Source organism: Lissotriton helveticus, chromosome 3_1, assembly GCF_964261635.1.
Source record: "Lissotriton helveticus chromosome 3_1, aLisHel1.1, whole genome shotgun sequence".
In the NCBI taxonomy this organism is placed as follows: Eukaryota; Metazoa; Chordata; class Amphibia; order Caudata; family Salamandridae; genus Lissotriton; species Lissotriton helveticus.
Genome location: NC_136061.1, coordinates 331,522,514 through 331,538,731, shown reverse-complemented (window position 1 = coordinate 331,538,731; position 16,218 = coordinate 331,522,514). Strand labels below are relative to the sequence as shown.

General features: G+C 41.8%; 1 pseudogene; it reads right to left on the bottom strand.

The window, feature by feature from the left end:
• The window catches only part of LOC144822430 (cystinosin-like), a 342,663-nt pseudogene that overhangs the window by 142,646 nt on the left and 183,799 nt on the right, over positions 1-16,218 (bottom strand).

The following is a 16,218-nucleotide window of genomic DNA, read 5'->3' as shown; positions in this document are numbered from 1 at the left end:
CTGTTACAGATATATATCTTTTTTTGAACGTTAATTTCTCAAAATCCACTGGAGCACATATATTGAGACCTAGCAAAGGCACATCGGGCTACCAGTCCCTAATATTTTGCCAAGTTTCGTGCAAATCCATTCAGCCGTTCGATTATTGACATTTAGATACGTCTACAGCCTGAATGGCTGAACGGAATTACACCAAACTTGGCAAAATGGTACATCAAACCTAAGAGGTCAGGGAGGATCTACTATGCCCCCTTATGGTCATTTGCCCCTTCGCTTTGGCCTCCTCTTGTCTCTCGATCCTACCGAGAGACAAGATGGCGGCCGCTACGGACTGTTTGGAATGTTGACAGACGCCGGAGAACCAATCAGCTTCGCTTCACAAAGCTCCGTTGCGCGAAAAGTACGCGAACTGGAGCGCTGCCCGGTCCGCTGTTACAGATATATATCTTTTTTTAAACGTTAATTTCTCAAAATCCACTGGAGCACATATATTGAGACCTACAAAAGGCACATCGGGCTACCAGTCCCTACAATTTTGCCAAGTTTCGTGCAAATCCATTCAGCCGTTCGGGCTAAAAGTGAGGCCAACCGCCCTATGGAAAACTCAATGTTAAAAACACGTTTTGGGACCCCCCTTTTTTCTCGACCCCCCCTGGACGAACCCCCCCCCCCCAATTTTCAGGGGCTGCTCAGAAACAAAATGTGCCATTTTCCTGAAAATTTCAGCCAATTCCGTCCACAAACGCCAAAGTTATTAGACATAGAATTTTCAAAAATCCCATAGAGAAAAAATCCTAACTATATATACCTACTGGCGACCGCCAGTAGGTAATATATATATATATATATATATATATATATATATATATATATTTGTTCCATAGTGTACTATACATAATAGAAGAAATACCATTTATAATATACCTATTTAGGTACCCTCTCTAGGGGAGCCAGCTGAGTACTTTCTAAATCCATATTGGTACCTCCAAGACAGAAACACTTTCTACGAAGTGAGCTAGGAGCAGGCATGCCACAAATATTATAGCATATATAATAATATAACAAAGTAGTACTTAATGTAAACTATACCGTTCAAGAATTCAAAAACTGGAGAAAAATCTCCTCATTACCTGCCTTCATTTGCTTCAGCAAACAAACAAACAAACCAGAATCTTGGCCAAGCTAATCCAAACAAAAGTGTTGCTACAGCAACCTTACCAAACCAAAGACTCCAGCTTCCAACTGCCAAGTTCTGAGTGACCTAACGGTTGTTTTAAAATACTCACGCCATAGAAGATCTCTGTCGGGAGCGGCCATCACCTAGAGGGTCAGATCAGGAAAACCAGACAACACGTCGGTCTGCAAAGACAAAGGGGCTCCTCATGCAGGGTACCTTCCTCAGTGGATTCCTGCCTTCCGTTACGACCACTCTTGGATGGCCGCATCACCGATGAGGTTCACGTTCGGGCGCCAATTTGTAGAATACATTTTTTTAGGGGTTCACTGATGCACCAGTCCTTAAACCAACAAAGAAGAGATTGCCATGGAAGCTGTAATATTAAAGAGAATACATTTATTAACCTCACATGAGGGAGACTGCATCAATACGGTACCCTCAGGCCACTGTATGAGGCAGTCCAAGGAGTACAGAAAACAGAGGCCTTATATATACATTTGTTGCATAGTCAGCATGAGACCAAGGGGAGGTACTGGCACATACAAGAATAGTTATTGACTAATATGGGTATACAAAAATTGCTTGCTCAACAAAGTGGGAGGGGAGACATTTCTCCTTACATCTGTAAAAACAGCCTGACCGTTATACACTAAGACAGATGCCTTTTGGCAGCTACAGGTCTTTCTGAGCATGCGCAAGGCTCTGGCTCAGTGCTGAAGGAGTTAACTAACTGATGAGATAAGCAGAATACAAGGGCAGGCAACAGTGAAGAGGGAGAAAGCACATGGCGAGCACCTGGCTAACTAAAATGGCTGCCAAAAACAAAATGGCTTCAGCTGATGCTAACAGCCATTTCAGCTAGTTTCTACACAATCGCTATGCTGCATTGAGGTGTTGTGATTGGCTCAGGGGAGCCTGTGTGCATGGTGCTTCCTGCTGGTGGCCGGACTGCAGAGGAAGAATGAAGAGGACGTAGGGGAGGTGGCGGCCAGCCAGGCTGCTAGCCCTTTTAAGGTAAGTGTTTTTTAAAATGTATTAATTAACCCCCCACTCACCTCCCCGGCTCATCACCCCCGTATGGTAGCAGGCGCTACTGCATAACCATGATTTCCAGGTGTTCAAAAATGACTACACAACAATATATCAGCTCAGACATACGATAAGATCAACACCCATCTAGCACAGGGAGTCATAACTCAGAAGCAGATGATAGAGCGCCCAAATCTGCCTGAGTAGGCTGCTACACAACAAAGTCTTGTCACATGTGGCTGCAGGTGACTAAAGAATGTGGAATGGAAGACTAGTTACAGCTAACTAAACTTAACAGGATCACCTCCCCCTCTCTCCTTACACGTCTGACTAATAAGCACCCCAAAAGCACATCCACATTTTAATGCCCGTAGCATCAGTGAATTGGTAGTAACTGAAGCAAATGTGACAACGCTATTAAGAAAATGCTGTGTAAACTCACAAGTGCCTGGAAGGCCACAAATCAGCACACTAAATGAGGCAACATAAATAAATAGATATGTGTAGGCAAAAGGTCCATGGGTGAGCATGGAAAAGCTTGTTAGAATGAAAGAAAATGGTCCATTAACAAACATGAACAGAAATCACAGTGTATGGAAAACCTGAACACTATTACAAGTGAATTCAACAATAGAGAATTTAATTAAGAGCAGTACAACGTGTAAATAAAATCCGAGAAAAACCCTGCATATGCTTATGGACTCCAAAGAAAGCTGTTTTAACTTTTGGGATTTTACCCAAAGAAACTCACCCGAAGTTCAGTGAAATGTTAGGCCAATTAAAACATACAAACATGAAGAATCACTTGAAGATAGCATTTTTATCTTATAAGGCTTCCGGGTTTACTGGCATGTACAAAACACAATTTCTTATTAAACGAGTCTGACGTAAAAAGTGCAATGTGTGTATTAATAATACCTTCTAAAACTAAAATAAAACACCATGAACTTACCATAGTTTCCATAACACCACCTCATGTTAGAGACTCAAATGTGCTATCATCAATAAATTGTAGACGGGTAAGAGAGCTCTATTAAGGACAAACCATGAACATGAACCATGCACAGAGTGGAGAAGCAAGGAATGGAAACCAATTTCCCAAAACAAACAAGTCTAAAAAACAGCATTTGTAGTTCCAAAAAAACGAATACTCAAGTCATTTTATACAGAGATGAAAATAGCATATGAAGAGGTCATCCACCCATAGCATTTGACAGAATCAGTCCAATGAAAATAGCCTTTTTACCATTCTCCTCCTACATCCCACCTAGTGCAAGCATCATCTGTATATAAATAAATATAACTCCCCTTTCTGAACAGTGCCCACTAAATCAGCAATTGATTCCCTCCTCGTATATCCTCATACGAACACATAAACAATGTGTGCTGTATTTATTTGTCTCTCTACTGGCAGTGGTCTTGTTCAACACTCTATACTGTCACTACCCTCAGAGGTGTGGGTCCCTTAGCATGAACAAACTACACAAAAGGAAGCACAAAACAGACCGTTACTAGAGCCTCTCATTTAAAAGACACTTAATCAAAATGTAAAGATTTATAGGATGCCCACAAATAGCATTTTACTCAAATGAAGGAAGTACTTTCCCCATGACTGTTCTTGGTACACAGAGAAACCAGTCAGTCAGTCAGTCAGTCAATCACTTTTTTTCGATTTTTGAGAATCATAAAAAGACACAGGATACAGTTCATGAGATACACAAAGTAAAAAAAGGCAGTATAAAAATATCTACATATGATATCTACATGATAAATCATATATCAAATCATCAAAAAGTATTTTAGAATAACATATACACGAACAGTATATTAAAGAATACATTCCAATTATTTAAAAAGAGTTATTAAAACATTATAAAACATCATGGTATCTATTATAGATGCATTTAAAATATTTCGTTTATAATTAGTCCATTGGCACCTTTACTACGCATTTTGTTAATACGAACTCCTGCTACTAAGAAGTTAGCAACATGGAAAGTAATTTGTGCATTGTGCAAAAGTTGCAAAAATAGGAGCGCTGGCCTAACCTGTAAAAAGCCAGCCTCTCTAAGGATGGGAACAAGATATTTTCTTCTGATTTTAGCGTAGTGATCACAAAACATAATAAAATGCAGTGTATCCTGAGTTGAAAAATGATCACAGTCGCATGGCTTATTGTTATCAGGTGTATCCCATCTGTAATATGTGCCCAACAGAAAATGTATTAAACAGAGAAACCACTTTGCTGGCCTCTGTGACGTCGTCACACATTTTTCAACATCTACAAGTGACTGGAGATTTAACTTCACAAATTGCTATCAAATGTTGTTCTTGCAAGCAGTCTTCCTGCACGTCATGCAAAAGTAATCTGAGGTGTAAAAATGTTTATCACTGCGAGAACTAAAGGACCAGTTTCTCCTAGAAGAGCCAAACAGTAAATAGATATATAACATACTTGATAGGAAAACACCCACCTCATAAATACAGCACTGGAAGATGGCAAAGAGTGTGGGCATCACGGAATGGAGACTGTAGAAGACATCGTTCGCACCCACCGGGATTACACCATTGGGATAGATTCGCAGAAACTGCTCCTGTACAAAGTAAAGATGGCTCTATTAGTCTGACGATTAGTCCCAAAAAACATTTGGGAGAAAATGAAACGTGACTGTTCCTACCTTGACATACGTCACCCAAAACAGTCCTACGTTGAAGACACTGTACGCTATGATACCCGTCATGTTTAATGCCAGGTAATCAAAACTGAGCCCAACAACACTGCAAAAAAACAGAAGGAGTCAAATGTGTAGAGATCTATTGCACAGGTAATTTTACCAGTTTTACTGGTAGTAGTGCATTCTATGCCTCTAAAAGTAAAAATAAAGCATCAAAGCACCACAATATCAATGCCTAGGCCAGAGGGTTTAAAAATGTTATGAGAGAAGAGAGATAATTACTCCTCGTTTGATTGGGTGTTCCACAAAGGGAACAACATTTATGTGGAACCCACCACCTTTCAGAAACTCTTCTTTCAGTGCAAGTCCCAGCAGATCCTTGCAAGAATACACCACTAATTATAACAGAACATTTTGCAGTAAAGAAAGAAAGAGAAAGTGTTCACAAAAATGACAAAAGATTGCATTATATTTACCAGTACAGATCAGCATGGGTTCGGGTAAAAGCAAAGTGTATAATGGCAGAAACATTCAGTCACAAATCGCTAATATAGAATGACAACAAGATCGGAGTAAGCCAAGACTATACCAAAGAGGCGGTTTTCAGGAGGAAAGGCTTCTTATCCCTCCGGATTTCACTCACTGCTCTGAATATCAGCTTCTCCTTCATCGACCCAGACAGATACAAAATAATAAACAAGGGGAAGACTTTTAGTGTTGATGCACCCACTGAACTTGAAGCTAATCCAAAACAAGCATTTGCAATGCATAAGGTCTCGCATTAGGAAAGTTTGAGCTATTGGTATTTTAAATGACACATTTTTTATATATGTGTTGGTTTTGAAAATAGCAAAAATAATAGCTTTGTCATTTACAATGCCAATAGTTATATAACTTGTGACACCTATAGCATTTGTAATGCAATATGTGTTGTATTCACGTGACTTAGATGTATTGATATTACAAATAACAATGGCTTTGAATTTTTTTAATAATTAATACTTAAATAAAAGTTATTGTAATTTATAATGGCAATAGCTTAAACTTTTGTAAATAACTTTTGTGAAGAATATGTTCAGTGTATTTTATTGTGACGAAAATCCAAGAACAGAAGTGAAATACTAACCTCTTTTTGTGACATTTGTAATAAAGCTTGAAACATTGAGAGATCATATTTGACCCAGTTGTTGGTAAATGGTTGCACAGATTGATGCTGTGGTGGGGCTGAGAGATGTTGTGGTGGCGACTAGTGATGCTGTGGCATTCAATGATCCTGTGGTAGCGCATAGTGATGTTGCTGTGCCCCTTAGTGATGCTGTGGTGATGCGATAGATAGAGTGAGTGGGATAGATAGATAGAGTGAGGGCGATAGATAGATAGAGGGAGGGCGATAGATAGAGGGCGATAGAGAGATTGAGTGAGCGAGATAGATAGATAGATAGATAGATAGGAGTGAGGGCGATAGATAGCTAGACAGATAGATAGAGTGCTGGCGATAGATAGATAGAGTGCTGGCGATAGATAGATAGAGTGAGGGCGATAGATAGACAGCGTGAGGGCGATAAATAGATAGAGTGAGGGCGATAGATAGATTGATAGATAGATAGATAGAGTGAGGGCGATAGATAAATTGATAGATAGAGTGAGGGCGATAGATAGAGTGAGGGCGATAGATAGATTGATAGATAGAGTGAGGGCGATTAGATAGATAGAGTGAGGGCGATTAGATAGATAGAGTGAGGGCGATAGATAGAGTGAGGGCGATAGATAGAGTGAGGGCAATAGATAGAGTGAGGGCGATAGATAGAGTGAGGGCGATAGATAGAGTGAGGGCGATAGATAGAGTGAGGGCGATAGATAGAGTGAGGGCGATAGATAGAGTGAGGGCGATAGATAGAGTGAGGGCGATAGATAGAGTGAAGGCGATAGATAGATAGAGTGAGGGCGATAGATAGACAGATAGAGTGAGGGCGATAGATAGACAGATAGAGTGAGGGCGATTAGATAGATAGACTGAGGCCGATAGATAGAGTGAGGGCGATAGATAGAAGAGTGAGGGCGATAGATCGATAGACAGATAGAGTGAGGGCGATAGATAGAGTAAGGGCGATAGATAGAGTGAAGGCGATAGATAGATAGAGTGAGGGCGATAGATAGACAGATAGAGTGAGGGCGATTAGATAGATAGACTGAGGCCGATAGATAGAGTGAGGCCGATAGATAGACAGAGTGAGGGCGATAGATCGATAGACAGATAGAGTGAGGGCGATAGATAGATAGATAGTTGTGTGTGTGGTTGTGTGTGGTTGTGGTTGTGTGTGTGGTTGTGGTTGTGTGTGTGGTTGTGGTTATGTGTGCGTGGTTGTGTGTGCGTGGTTGTGTGTGCGTGGTTGTGTGTGTGTGGTTGTGTGTGTTATGCTTTGTTTTTCTATGTTTTGTTATGCTATGTTTTGTTGTGTTTGGTATGCTATGTTTTGCTAGGCTATGATATGTTTTGTTTTGTTATGCTATGCAATGTTTTGTTTTGCTATTCTATGCTTTGTTTTGTTATGCTATGCTATGTTTTTTTGCTATCCTATGCTTTGTTTTGTTATGCTATGCAATGCTTTGTTGTGTTTGTTATGCTATGCTTTGTTATGCTATGCTATGTTGTGTTTTGCTATGCTATGCTTTGTTTTGCTGTGCTATGCTATGCTTTGTTTTGCTGTGCTATGTTTTGTTATGCTATGTTTTGTTATGCTATGTTTTGTTATGCTATGTTTTGTTATGCTATGTTTTGTTATGCTATGTTTTGTTATGCTATGCTTTGTTATGCTTTGTTATGCTATGCTATGTTTTGCTATGCTTTGTTTTGCTATGCTATGTTTTGTTGTGTTTGATATGCTATGTTTTGCTATGCTATTATATGTTTTGCTATGCCATGTTTTGTTATGCCATGTTTTGTTATGCCATGTTTTGTTATGCCATGTTTTGTTAGGCTATGTTTTGTTTTGCTATCCTATGCTTTGTTTTGTTATGCTATGCTCTGTTTAGTTTTGCTATCCTATGCTATGTTGTGTTTTGTTATGCTATGCTATGTTCTGTTGTGTTTTGCTATGCTATGTTGTGTTTTGTTATGCTATGCTGTGTTTTGTTATGCTCTGCTATGTTCTGTTATGCTATGTTCTGTTATGCTATGCTATGTTTTGTTGTGTTATGTTATGCTATTTTTTGTTATGCTATGTTTTGTTGTGCTTTATTACGCTGTGCTTGGTTACGCTGTGCTTGGTTACGCTGTGCTTGGTTACGCTGTGCTTGGTTGTGCTGTGCTGTGCTGTGTTTTGCTGTGCTGTGTTTTGCTGTGCTGTGCTGTGTTTTGCTGTGCTGTGCTGTGTTTTGCTGTGCTGTGCTGTGCTGTGCTGTGTTTTGCTGTGCTGTGTTTTGCTGTGCTGTGCTGTGTTTTGCTGTGCTGTGTTTTGCTGTGCTGTGCTGTGTTTTGCTGTGCTGTGCTGTGTTTTGCTGTGCTGTGTTTTGCTGTGCTGTGATTTGCTGTGCTGTGCTGTGTTTTGCTGTGTTTTGCTGTGCTGTGCTGTGTTTTGCTGTGCTGTGTTTTGCTGTGCTGTGTTTTGCTGTGCTGTGTTTTGCTGTGCTGTGTTTTGCTGTGCTGTGCTGTGTTTTGCTGTGCTGTGTTGTGCTGTGCTGTGTTTTGCTGTGCTGTGCTGTGTTTTGCTGTGCTGTGCTGTGTTTTGCTGTGTTTTGCTGTGCTGTGTTTTGCTGTGCTGTGCTGTGCTTTGCTGTGTTTTGCTGTGCTGTGCTTTGCTGTGCTGTGCTTTGCTGTGCTGTGCTTTGCTGTGCTGTGTTTTGCTGTGCTGTGCTGTGTTTTGCTGTGCTGTGCTGTGTTGTGCTGTGCTGTGCTGTGTTTTGCTGTGCTGTGTTGTGCTGTGTTTTGCTGTGCTGTGTTTTGCTGTGCTTTGCTGTGCTGTGTTTTGCTGTGTTGTGCTGTGTTTTGCTGTGCTGTGTTGTGCTGTGCTGTGTTGTGCTGTGTTTTGCTGTGCTATGCTGTGTTTTGCTGTGCTGTGTTTTGCTGTGCTGTGCTGTGCTGTCCTGTGCTGTGTTTTGCTGTGCTGTGCTGTGCTGTGTTTTGCTGTGTTTTGCTGTGTTTTGCTGTGCTGTGCTGTGTTTTGCTGTGCTGTGCTTTGCTGTGCTTTGCTGTGTTTTGCTGTGCTGTGCTGTCCTGTGCTGTGTTTTGCTGTGCTGTGCTGTGTTGTGTTTTGCTGTGCTGTGTTGTGTTGTGCTGTGCTGTGTTTTGCTGTGCTGTGTTTTGCTGTGCTGTGCTGTGTTGTGCTGTGCTGTGTTGTGTTTTGCTGTGCTGTGCTGTGTTGTGTTGTGTTTTGCTGTGCTGTGCTGTGTTGTGTTTTGCTGTGCTGTGCTGTGCTGTGTTGTTTTGCTGTGCTGTGTTTTGCTGTGCTGTGTTTTGCTGTGCTGTGTTTTGCTGTGCTGTGCTGTGTTGTGTTTTGCTGTGCTGTGCTGTGTTTTGCTGTGCTGTGTTTTGCTGTGCTGTGCTGTGTTGTGTTTTGCTGTGCTGTGCTGTGCTGTGTTTTGCTGTGCTGTGCTGTGTTGTGTTTTGCTGTGCTGTGTTGTGTTTTGCTGTGCTGTGTTGTGTTTTGCTGTGCTGTGCTTTGCTGTGCTGTGTTTTGCTGTGCTGTGTTGTGTTTTGCTGTGCTGTGTTGTGTTGTGTTTTGCTGTGCTGTGCTGTGTTGTGTTTTGCTGTGCTGTGTTGTGTTTTGCGGTGCTGGTAAGGGTATGTGAGGGTGTGTGTGAGGGGGTGTGAAGGTGAGGGTGTGAGGGTGAGGAGGTGTGTGAGGGTGAGGAGGTGTGTGAGGGGTGAGGGGGTGAGGGCGTGAGGGTGAGTGTCTCCAATGAATGTCACTGCTTGGCCTTCTTTGAAAATGTTCAGTGCTGCAAATAGAGCATGCCACCCTAATTATCACAGCATGAGGCCCCAAAGTGATAATTATCACAGCATGCAGAGAGCCGCCCCACACTGCTGGAGCACTCAACTGCACATTAATTATAGTTGAGTGCTCCAGCAGCCTGGGGCGCCTGTTGACATGCTGTGATAAGTGGGTCTCATGCTGTGATAATTGTTGCGGTGCCTGAGGAAGTGGAGACTCCTGCTGGGATAATTGGTCTTGTGGCGCCTCAGGAAGTAGAGTTTCATGCTGGGATAATTGGTCTGGCGGGCTTGCAGCGCCTGACGTCCAACAAACGTGCACAAGCTGCTCAACCTTGAAGCGCGTTCACAGACCTGGGTCGGCTCGTACCCAGGTCTGTATCGGGCTCGTTCACAGCTGTTACTCCCTTGACAGGGAGGAAGGTGACTATAGTCTCGCTGGCGGGAGCGCTTCGCGCTCCAACGCCAGCTCGACCTAACCAGCAACAAGAAGACATGTCCTCCTGATTCATCACCCGATCTGGTCCTGTGCTAGGATCCCTTGGTGATTGTTCTGAAACTCCCTTCGCTCAGTCAGGTAAGGCTCAGCCTCGGATTTTAAATTATTGATCATTTTCTCTGTACACTTCGATGGTTTGAAAAAAACAAATCAAGTTTTATGATGATGATGATGATGATGATGACTCAACCTCTGCATTCTCTCCACACTCTCTTGATGTATTGTTGATGTATTGTTTTTGTAGATGAGGTATCTGATGTATCCGATATTTCTATTGAGGTATCTGATATTATTAAGGTGCTTCCGTCTCAATTTGCTGACGCTTTAAAATGTATGTTTTCTATGCTAAACGTACAACCAATAACTTACAGCCTACATACACACAGTCCTAAGTCTTCAAGGCTTTGAGCTTACATGTAATCACATCAACTCATCCCATTTTTCCTCACATGCATAAATGTGCACACGACGACCTTAAGAAACCATGGTTTTGCCATTCACTCTCAAATCTCTTGGAGCAGGACTTACCTTTGCTTAATCCCACTCCCGCACATGACAAAGACAACATTTCTATTGAGAGCTATCTATCAACTGCACCAACATACAACACAGCCTTAGGCAACTTCGCTGTCTCTTTTACATTCTCCCTCCCATCACTCGCCATAAGTCCCATACCAACATTTACTTGTCCTCACTTACTGACCCACCCTTTCAATGCTACCACTACGCATTTTCCCTCTCTCAAACCTCACCCTTCATATGCTCAGACAAAATCACTTCTGGCCCTGCATGTCTACATGTGACAAGCCACACTTGCCCATTCGTTGACGTTTGGGGCAACAATCCGCCCATTCAAACTACAGTGATATGCGGAATTTCACACGTAGCCAACATTCATTCCAACCCTTAACTCCAACAGCACAACAAACATTTCTATCTCAGGGTGAATATTCATAATGTTATGTGAATTCAATAGGTTCTTTGCAGGTTTCATAACTGTTGGTTTATTGTCTTGCTGTGCATGTTATTTCATGCCTTTTGCAAAAATGTAGGCAAAGTGTGTTGTATATAGCACACAAATTGAAAATCATGGTTTACTTAGTTAACATACAAAACACCGAGCACCAAACTTATGACTTTATGTATACTACAGTAAGGTTTTAGTTCGCTTGTTTAAACATTTAAATTGTTTCATAAGTTTGGCGTATCCTCGATCTTGCTTGATCATCTGCCCCCCAGCCAAATCGCCCAAATGCCACCTACTATATGTTAAATGAACCACTGCACCGCTCTAATTATTCTCCAGATATTGAACCCCCCCCCTCCTCTGGCTGTGACATACCTCCTTCGTCGTCTTACACCCTCCCCCAAGTTAAAGCTGCCAATGGGCGGCTCCATGGTGACCACTATCTCCACTTTCCAAGTTTGAGATGGATTTTTGTAATTCCTAATCATTTAATTTTCTCTCCTCCTCTCTTATGCTTCTATTCCTCCTCTTATACCTACTCCTCTCCCCCTCTTTCCATCTTCCCCTCCGGCAATATCCCAAGTATCCAAGCCCAGATCATCCCACTCTTTGGATAGTAATATTAACCAGTGTTTTTACAGTTTTGGCTCGCTCGACATACACTTCCAATTGAGAACGAATACTATGCAACAAGCACCAGGCCTAATAACACTCTTTAGATCTTATCACTGTATGTAGATGGCCTCAATCATACGGTTTAAAGAAGGAAAATAATGGAATACCGTCACAAACGGAGATGGGACATCTTCTTTCTTCAAGAGACCAGAATAGAAAAGGACATTGCTCGAAATCTCCTAAACAATTGGTACTCGTCTCTGGTTTGTTCCCCTGATGCCGATGAGAAGAATGGAGTCATCACTATCTTTGCCAGATCCGCAAGTATTATAGTGAATAAAAATATAAACCATTCAGAAGGCCAATGGGTCATCTCTCAAATCATCAAAGATAACCAGGAGCTTTTATCGTCAACATATATGCGCCACTGGAGGCTGCCCCACTTTTTGTATTGACTAGAACCAAAACTACATCAAATTCCAAATGGCTCCAAGATTTCACTCGGTGGGGCTTTTAACCTCTCAATGGATCTAATACTGGAGAGACTATAACCCCGTAAACCGAAACCAGGAAAATCGAAAACACACAATTGAAATAGCTTACCACTACACATAATATTACTGACATATAGAGGCTTTTTAACCCAACAGGTAGCAAGTTCACTTTTTACTCCAACCCTCATAATTCTCACTTAAGGATAGACTATATACTAACCAATCAGAAACCAACTCCCTCCTGTAAGAACCCTAGGATTAAAACCATCATTATATCTGACCATGCTTGCATCTAAGCAGATGTCACGATATCTAACATCCAAAATCCTGATAGACTTGGGCACCTCAATCACACCCTCCTAAACGATCCCACTTGTACGGAAGAAATAATGTCTGCTATTGTTAACTATTTCTAAGAGAAGCCTCATTAGATGTATCTCCCGAAACTCTCTGGGAAGCAATGAAAACCACTCTAAGGGACAAAATGATCAGTTTTATGACCAACAAAAATGAAACATCAAACAAAACTTTGGAGGAACTCGAATCTAAAGTCAAATCCCTCGATAGCCTCCTAATTTTAAAACAAACGCAAGACATTAAAATATCAATATAATAAACTAATATGTGAGAACGCGCATAGCTGGCTAAATACTTACAATACCAAACAAGCATTTGCAATGCAATAGGTCTCGCATTAGGAAAGTATGAGCTATTGGTATTGTAAATGACACATTTTTTATTTATGTGTTGGTTTTGAAAATAGCTACTTTAATAGCTTTATCATTTACAATGCCAATACTTTTAACTTTCACAAATGTGACACCTATAGCATTTATAATGCAATATGTGTTGTATTTACGTGACTTAGATGTATTGATATTACAAATAACAATTGCTTTGAATTTTTTTAATAATTAATACTTAAATAAAAGTTATTGTAATTTATAATGGCAATAGGTTAAACTTTTGTAAATAACTTTTGTGAAGATTATGTTCAGTGTATTTTATTGTGACAAAAATCCAAGAACAGAAGTGAAATATTAACCTCTTTTTGTGACATTTGTAATAAAGCTTGAAACATTGAGAGAACATATTTGAACCAGTTGTTGTTGAATGGTTGCACAGATTGATGCTGTGGTTGCGCTGAGTGATGATGTGGTTGCGACGAGTGATGCTGTGGTAGCGCATAGTGATGTTGTGGTAGCGCATAGTGATGTTGTGGTGCCCCTGAGTGATGCTGTTGTGGTGCTGAGTGATGCTGTGGTGATGCGATAGATAGAGTGTAATTATGTGGTGTGTAACTATGTGGCACTGAGTGGTATTTGGAGTGTATGTTGCATTGAGTGCAGTGTAATTATGTTACGTGTAATTATGTGGCACTGAGTGGTATTTGGAGTATATGTTGCGTTGAGCGCAGTGTAAATATGTAGCATATAATTATGTGGAACTGAGTGGTATTGTCTGAAGTGTATGTTGTATTCAGTATAGTGTAATTATGTGGTGTACAATTATGTGGCACTGAGTGGTATTGTTTGGAGTGTATGTTACATTGAGTGCAGTGTAATTATGTGGCGTGTAATTATGGGGCACTGAGTGGTATTTGGAGTGTATGTTGCATTGATTGCAGTGTAATTATGTGGCGGGTAATTATATGGCAGGTAATTATGTGGCACTGAGTGGTATTTGGAGTGTATGTTGTATTCAGTAGAGTGTAATTATTTGGTGTGTAATTATGTGGCACTGAGTGGTATTGTTTGGAGTGTATGTTGCATTGAGTGCAGTGTAATTATGTAGCATATAATTATGCGGCACTGAGTGGTACTGTGTGGAGTGTGTGTTGCATTCAGTAGAGTGTAATTATGTGGCACTGAGTGGTATTTGGAGTGTATGTTGCATTGTGCGCAGTGTAATTATGTAGCATATAATTATGTGGCACTGAGTGGTATTGTGTGGAGTGTATGTTGTAATCAGTAGAGTGTAATTGTGTGAGGGTGCAGAGTGTGTGAGAGTGCAGAGTGTGTGAGGGTGCGGAGAGTGTGAGGGTGCGGAGACTGTGAGGGTGCGGAGAGTGTGAGGGTGCGGAGCGTGTGAGGGTGCGGAGAGTGTGAGGGTGCGGAGAGTGGGAGGGTTGCAGCGTGTGCTGAGTGTGTGAGGGTGCGGAGTGTGTGAAGAGGGAGCTGTTTTGAGGGCACTGGAGAGAAAGAGCAGCAGAGGGAGCTGTTTTGAGGGCACTGGAGAGGAAGAGCAGTAGAGGGAGCTGTTTTGAGGGCACCGTAGACTAAGAGCAGCAGTAGGAGCTGTTTTGAGGGCACTGGAGAGGAAGGGCGGCAGAGGGAAGGAACTGTTTTGAGGGCACTGGAGAGGAAGAGCGGCAGTAGGAGATGTTTTGAGGGCACTGGAGAGGAAGAGCGGCAGAGGGAGCTGTTTTGAGGGCAATGTAGAGGAAGAGCATATTTAAATAAGCCAGAGCGGGGAATTAATATGCAATAGCTAATTGCTTTCAGTTATTTTGGGTCCCATATTTTGCATGTTCCAGTGCTCAAATTAAAGACAACTTCTGTCCTCGTTACATTATATTGAGCATTGAGTCTTTCAAAAAGACTGTGTACACTGCAACTCCAAAATAAGTCAGGGTTCTGAGCAACGTTCCATCAGAGTGCCCCAGCTAAGACCAGATGGGCCACAGACATGTCATACTGCCAGATTATCACATGAAATCAATTTAGCTCAGTGTATTTCAATGGAAATCGTGAACAAGGTCATTTGTCATGCAGAAAATATGACACGCACAACCTCCACTGGTCCGATGGTGACATCAGACTGGTTTTATGGAGAGAACAATTTGTAGTGCCTCAGTTCATCAGACAAAAACTATAATAAAAATTGTTCATATGTTTAATACCTGTTTTATACGACTAGGGCACGCTAAGTCAAGGACCAAACAGATGTTATGACAGATTTAGAGTGGCAAAAAAATCACCTATCTCTCCCCCCCCAAATCAACAATCAATGGGACTTCATTACACACACAAACGTTATTTAAAGACCACGCAGACAGACAGTGCATTTCCTGACTCCTTCGGACATTATTCCCCTTTGTTGGCTCTCCAGTTTTACCCGTGTTTCTCAGCCCAGTCGAACTGGGTTATATAGGGCTCTACATACCACGTACCACGTGAGATGCTGGACGTGGTTGGTTTTTAGCAAATAGCTACTCATTTCATTCTGGGACCTGTAGTTTCTTGTTTAACCTGGCAAGAAAGTACTTAAAATCCACGGCCCGTAAAGTGCTGTTGCGCTACTCGGTAGCTATGGAGTTGTTATGATAAACCCCCGACATTGAACAGTGATATTCTCTAAGAACCAACTCGATTGGTCAATATTTTACATTGAGCTGGATTAGGTGGGTCCCTCCTTTATTTGAGGTACGTAACGCTTCCGACACCACCACTGCTTACAAAAAGTCACTAACGACCTTAATTAACACGTACGCCCCTCTTCACTTTTTTGAACAAATACAAAAAAACACAACGTGTGAGGCCCAGCGCGAAACGAGAAAGGCATATGCTGGGAGTTTACCATTCCCTCCTTAAAGAGGTACAGTATGTACCTGCTTTTCACAGACAGACTGCCCTACAACCAGATCCACCCCTCCCCTCTTACTGCCGGGAAAGTTATGCCCACCTTAATTTCGCAACAAAAACAAAAAAAAGCATCGCTTTACCTGTCGGATGGTCCTTGCAGTCTCCCTGTGTGCGGCGAGGGTGTCTGACAGAACCCTCTGCCCTCAATGAGAGTGGCGTTACTCGGCACTGGGCTGGCACGGCGG